Genomic DNA, 7,604 nt, shown 5'->3' on the forward strand with positions numbered 1-7,604 from the left:
GTAAAAGACATATTTTCTGTTAAAAATTCAATCAAACGTTTTGATTGGTGATAAAATAGCATTCTTCACTGGTTCAAGATGTACCTGGCGAAAACTGTAAAAGGTCACATTTCCCATCCTTTAATCTTTTCTAAACTCTTTCTATAGCCAAACGGCACTCCCGCTGAGTTTTGCACACACTTTAAAGACAAAAAATGGGGTTCAAAATTTTTTTGCCTTAAATTAATTTTCTCTCGGGCCTCAACGGAAAGTTTCATATCAACTTTGCTGTCGATAACGTATTTGAAATAACCGTTTCCACAAAAATAATTCATTGATCATTTCAGTGGTTTATTCTGTTAACACCAAGCGTGAATGATGTCGTAAGCGCGTAAGCACTGAAAATAGTCATACAAAAACATCCAGTACATTTCAGCTTATGATATATAATGGTTTAATCAACTTTTTTTTATCTGTAAACGATAATTTTATAATTTTCTGTGAGTGCATTCGGTTTGGATCATTATTATGTTGCAAATACCGCCGAAAAAATTGTCAGTGTTAATTTGAGACTGATAAAAGACATATTTCTTGTTAAAAATTCAATCAACATTTTGACTGGGGATAACATAGCATTTTTCACTGGTTCAAGGCGTACCTGGCGAAAACTGTAGATGGTCATATTTCTCATCCTTCTAATCCTTTCTAAACTCTTCCTATAATGAACCGGCACTCACACTGAGGTTTGCACACAGTTTAGAGACAAAAATGGGGTCCAATTTTTTTACCATAAAATAATTCTTCCCTCGGGCCTCAACGGAAAGTTTCATATCAACTTTGCTGTCGATAACGTATTTGAAATAATCGTTTCCACAAAAATAATTCAATGATCTTTTCAATTGTTTATTCTGTTAACACCAAGCGTGAATGATGTCGTAAGCGCGTAAGCACTGAAAATAGTCATACAAAAACATCCAGTACATTTCAGCTTATGATATATAATGGTTTAATCAACTTTTTTTTATCTGTAAACGATAATTTTCTGTGAGTGCATTCGCTTTGGATCATTATTCTGTTGCAAACACCACCAAAAACAAACGTGAGTGTTAATTTGAGACTGGTAAAAGACATATTTTCTGTTAAAAATTCAATCAAACGTTTTGATTGGTGATAAAATAGCATTCTTCACTGGTTCAAGATGTACCTGGCGAAAACTGTAAAAGGTCACATTTCCCATCCTTTAATCTTTTCTAAACTCTTTCTATAGCCAAACGGCACTCCCGCTGAGTTTTGCACACACTTTAAAGACAAAAAATGGGGTTCAAAATTTTTTTGCCTTAAATTAATTTTCTCTCGTCCTCAACGGAAAGTTTCATATCAACTTTGCTGTCGATAACGTATTTGAAATAATCGTTTCCACAAAAATAATTCAATGATCATTTCAGTGGTTTATTCTGTTAACACCAAGCGTGAATGATGTCGTAAGCGCGTAAGCACTGAAAATAGTCATACAAAAACATCCAGTACATTTCAGCTTATGATATATAATGGTTTAATCAACTTTTTTTTTATCTGTAAACGATAATTTTCTGTGAGTGCATTCGCTTTGGATCAATATTCTGTTGCAAACACAACCAAAAACAAACGTGAGTGTTAATTTGAGACTGGTAAAAGACATATTTTCTGTTAAAAATTCAATCAAACGTTTTGATTGGTGATAACATAGCATTCTTCACTGGTTCAAGTTGTACCTGGCGAAAACTGTAAAAGGTCACATTTCTCATCCTTCTAATCTTTTCTAAATTCTTCCTATAGCCAAACGGCACTACCGCTGAGCTTTGCACGCAATTTAAAGACAAAAGTGGGGTCGAAATTTTTTTTTGCCTTAAATTAATTTTCTCTCGCGTTTCCACAAAAATAATTCAATGATCTTTTCAATTGTTTATTCTGTTTGTATCAAGCGTAAAGGCCGTGATAAGCACTAAAAATAGTCATAAAAAATCATCCAGTACATTTCAGCTTATGATATATAATGGTTTAATCAACTTTTTTTTTATCTGTAAACGATAATTTTCTGTGAGTGCAATCGCTTTGGATCATTATTCTGTTGCAAATACCGCCAAAAACAAACGTGAGTGTTTATTTGAGACTGGTAAAAGACATATTTCCTGTTAACTTTTCAATCAAACGTTTTGACTGGGGATAACATAGCAATTTTCACTGGTTCAAGGTGTACCTGGCGAAAATAGTAAATGATCACATTTCTCATCCTTCTAATCCTTTCTAAACTCTTCCTATAGTCAAACGGCACCCCCACTGAGGTTTTCACACAGTTTAAAGACAGAAAATGGTGTCCAAAATTTTTTTGCTTGAAATTAATTTTTCTCTCGGGCCTCAACGGAAAGTTTCATATCAACTTTGCTGTCGATAACGTATTTGAAATAATCGTTTCCACAAAAATAATTCAATGATCTTTTTAATGGTTTATTCTATTTGTATCAAGCGTAAAGGGCGTGGTAAGCACTAAAAATAGTCATAAAAACTCATCCAGTACATTTCAGCTTATGATATATAATGGTTTAATCAACTTTTTTTTATCTGTAAATGACAATTTTCTGCGATTGCATTCGCTTTCGATCATTATTGTGTTGCAAATACCACCAAAAACAAACGTGAGTGTTAATTTGAGACTGTTAAAAGACATATTTCCTGTTAAAAATTCAATCAAACGTTTTGATTGGTGATAACATAGCATTCTTCACTGGTTCACGGTGTACCTGGCGAAAACTGTAAAAGGTCACATTTCTCATCCTTCTAATCTTTTCTAAACTCTTCCTATAGCCAAACGGCACTCACGCTGAGTTTTGCACACACTTTAAAGACAAAAAATGGGGTCCAAAATTTTTTTGCCTTAAATTAATTTTCTCTCGGGCCTCAACGGAGAGTTTCATATCAACTTTGCTGTCGATAACGTATTTGAAATACTCGTTTCCACAAAATTAGTTCAATGATCATTTCAATGGTTTAATTTGTTCATACCAAGCCTGATTGATGTCGTAAGCACTAAAAAAGGTCATACAAAAGCATCCAGTACGTTTCAGCTTATGATATATAATGGTTTAATCGACTTTTTTTTTATCTGTAAATGATAATTTTCTGTGAGTGCATTCGCTTTGAATCATTATTATGCTGCAAATACAACAAAAAACAATTGTCAATGTTAAGTTGAGACTGATAAAAGACATATTTTCTGTTAAAAAAATCAATGAAACGTTTTTACTTGGGATAACATAGCTTTTTTCACTGGTTCAAGGTGTACCTGGCGAAAATAGTAAATGGTCACATTTATCATCCTTCTGATCCTTTCTAACTCTTCCTATAGTCAGACGGCACTCCCACTGAGGTTTGCACACAGTTTAGAGACAAAAATGGGGTCCAATTTTTTTACCATAAAATAATTCTTCCCTCGGGCCTCAACGGAAAGTTTCATATCAACTTTGCTGTCGATAACGTATTTGAAATAATCGTTTCCACAAAAATAATTCAATGATCTTTTCAATTGTTTATTCTGTTAACACCAAGCGTGAATGATGTCGTAAGCGCGTAAGCACTGAAAATAGTCATACAAAAACATCCAGTACATTTCAGCTTATGATATATAATGGTTTAATCAACTTTTTTTTTATCTGTAAACGATAATTTTCTGTGAGTGCATTCGCTTTGGATCATTATTCTGTTGCAAACACCACCAAAAACAAACGTGAGTGTTAATTTGAGACTGGTAAAAGACATATTTTCTGTTAAAAATTCAATCAAACGTTTTGATTGGTGATAACATAGCATTCTTCACTGGTTCAAGGTGTACCTGGCGAAAACTGTAAAAGGTCACATTTCTTATCCTTTTAATCTTTTCTAATCTCTTCCTATAGCCAAATGGCACTCCCGCTGAGTTTTGCACACACTTTAAAGACAAAAAATGGGGTCCAAAATTTTTTTGCCTTAAATTAATTTTCTCTCGGGCCTCAACGGAAAGTTTCATATCAACTTTGCTGTCGATAACGTATTTGAAATACTCGTTTCCACAAAAATAGTTCAATGATCATTTCAATGTTTTAATTTGTTCACACCAAGCGTGATTGATGTCGTAAGCACTAAAAAATGTCATACAAAAGCATCCAGTACGTTTCGGCTTATGATATATAATGGTTTAATCGACTTTTTTTTATCTTTAAATGATAATTTTCTGTGAGTGCATTCGCTTTGAATCATTATTATGCTGCAAATACAACAAAAAACAATTGTCAATATTAAGTTGAGACTGATAAAAGACATATTTTCTGTTAAAAAATCAATCAAACGATTTGACTTGGGATAACATAGCTTTTTTCACTGGTTCAAGGTGTACCTGGCGAAAATAGTAAATGGTCACATTTCTCATCCTTCTAATCCTTTCTAAACTCTTCATATAGTCAAACGGCACTCCCACTGAGATTTGCACACAGTTTAAAGACAGAAAATGGTGTCCAAAATTTCTTTGCTTGAAATTAATTTTTCTCTCGGGCCTCAACGGAAAGTTTCATATCAACTTTGCTGTCGATAACGTATTTGAAATAATCGTTTCCACAAAAATAATTCAATGATCTTTTCAATTGTTTATTCTGTTAACACCAAGCGTGAATGATGTCGTAAGCGCGTAAGCACTGAAAATAGTCATACAAAAACATCCAGTACATTTCAGCTTATGATATATAATGGTTTAATCAACTTTTTTTTTATCTGTAAACGATAATTTTCTGTGAGTGCATTCGCTTTGGATCATTATTCTGTTGCAAAAACCACCAAAAACAAACGTGAGTGTTAATTTGAGACTGGTAAAAGACATATTTTCTGTTAAAAATTCAATCAAACGTTTTGATTGGTGATAACATAGCATTCTTCACTGGTTCAAGGTGTACCTGGCGAAAACTGTAAAAGGTCACATTTCTTATCCTTTTAATCTTTTCTAAACTCTTCCTATAGCCAAATGGCACTCCCGCTGAGTTTTGCACACACTTTAAAGACAAAAAATGGGGTCCAAAATTTTTTTGCCTTAAATTAATTTTCTCTCGGGCCTCAACGGAAAGTTTCATATCAACTTTGCTGTCGATAACGTATTTGAAATACTCGTTTCCACAAAAATAGTTCAATGATCATTTCAATGTTTTAATTTGTTCACACCAAGCGTGATTGATGTCGTAAGCACTAAAAAAGGTCATACAAAAGCATCCAGTACGTTTCGGCTTATGATATATAATGGTTTAATCGACTTTTTTTTATCTTTAAATGATAATTTTCTGTGAGTGCATTCGCTTTGAATCATTATTATGCTGCAAATACAACAAAAAACAATTGTCAATGTTAAGTTGAGACTGATAAAAGACATATTTTCTGTTAAAAAAATCAATCAAACGATTTGACTTGGGATAACATAGCTTTTTTCACTGGTTCAAGGTGTACCTGGCGAAAATAGTAAATGGTCACATTTTTCATCCTTCTAATCCTTTCTAAACTCTTCATATAGTCAAACGGCACTCCCACTGAGATTTGCACACAGTTTAAAGACAGAAAATGGTGTCCAAAATTTCTTTGCTTGAAATTAATTTTTCTCTCGGGCCTCAACGGAAAGTTTCATATCAACTTTGCTGTCGATAACGTATTTGAAATAATCGTTTCCACAAAAATAATTCAATGATCTTTTCAATTGTTTATTCTGTTAACACCAAGCGTGAATGATGTCGTAAGCGCGTAAGCACTGAAAATAGTCATACAAAAACATCCAGTACATTTCAGCTTATGATATATAATGGTTTAATCAACTTTTTTTTAATCTGTAAACGATAATTTCCTGTGAGTGCATTCGCTTTGGATCATTATTCTGTTGCAAACACCACCAAAAACAAACGTGAGTGTTAATTTGAGACTGGTAAAAGACATATTTTCTGTTAAAAATTCAATCAAACGTTTTGATTGGTGATAACATAGCATTCTTCACTGGTTCAAGGTGTACCTGGCGAAAACTGTAAAAGGTCACATTTCCCATCCTTTTAATCTTTTCTAAACTCTTCCTATAGCCAAACGGCACTCCCGCTGAGTTTTGCACACACTTTAAAGACAAAAAATGGGGTCCAAAATTTTTTTGCCTAAAATTAATTTTCTCTCGGGCCTCAACGGAAAGTTTCATATCAACTTTGCTGTCGATAACGTATTTGAAATACTCGTTTCCACAAAAATAGTTCAATGATCATTTCAATGGTTTAATTTGTTCACACCAAGCGTGATTGATGTCGTAAGCACTAAAAAAGGTCATACAAAAGCATCCAGTACGTTTCAGCTTATGATATATAATGGTTTAATCGACTTTTTTTATCTTTAAATGATAATTTTCTGTGAGTGCATTCGCTTTGAATCATTATTATGCTGCAAATACAACAAAAAACAATTTTCAATGTTAAGTTAAGACTGATAAAAGACATATTTTCTGTTAAAAAAATTAATCAAACGATTTGACTTGGGATAACATAGCTTTTTTCACTGGTTCAAGGTGTACCTGGCGAAAATAGTAAATGGACACATTTATCATCCTTCTAATCCTTTCTAAACTCTTCCTATAGTCAAACGGCACTCCCACTGAGATTTGCACACAGTTGAAAGACAAAAAATGGTTTCCAAAATTTTTTTGCTTGAAATTAATTTTTCTCTCGGGCCTCAACGGAAAGTTTCATATCAACTTTGCTGTCGATAACGTATTTGAAATAATCGTTTCCACAAAAATATTTCAATGATCTTTTCAATGGTTTATTTTGTTCGTATCAAGCGTGAATGGCGTGGTAGGCACTAAAAATAGTCATACAAAATCATCCAGTACAGTTCAGCTTATGATATATAATGGTTTAATCAACTTTTTTTTATCTGTAAACGATAATTTTCTGTGAGTGCATTCGCTTTGGATCATTATTCTGTTGCAAACACCACCAAAAACAAACGTGAGTGTTAATTTGAGACTGGTAAAAGACATTTTTTCTGTTAAAAATTCAATCAAACGTTTTGATTGGTGATAACATAGCATTCTTCACTGGTTCAAGGTGTACCTGGCGAAAACTGTAAAAGGTCACATTTCCCATCCTTTTAATCTTTTCTAAACTCTTCCTATAGCCAAACGGCACTCCCGCTGAGTTTTGCACACAGTTTAAAGACAAAAAATGGGGTCCAAAATTTTTTTGCCTTAAATTAATTTTCTCTCGGGCCTCAACGGAAAGTTTCATATCAACTTTGCTGTCGATAACGCATTTGAAATACTCGTTTCCACAAAAATAGTTCAATGATCATTTCAATGGTTTAATTTGTTCACACCAAGCGTGATTGATGTCGTAAGCACTAAAAAAGGTCATACAAAAGCATCCAGTACGTTTCAGCTTATGATATATAATGGTTTAATCGACTTTTTTTTAATCTTTAAATGATAATTTTCTGTGAGTGCATTCGCTTTGAATCATTATTATGCTGCAAATACAACAAAAAACAATTGTCAATGTTAAGTTAAGACTGATAAAAGACATATTTTCTGTTAAAAAAATTAATCAAACGAT

Source organism: Convolutriloba macropyga, chromosome 1, assembly GCF_964194025.1.
Source record: "Convolutriloba macropyga chromosome 1, txConMacr16.3, whole genome shotgun sequence".
Lineage (NCBI taxonomy): Eukaryota > Metazoa > Xenacoelomorpha > Acoela > Convolutidae > Convolutriloba > Convolutriloba macropyga.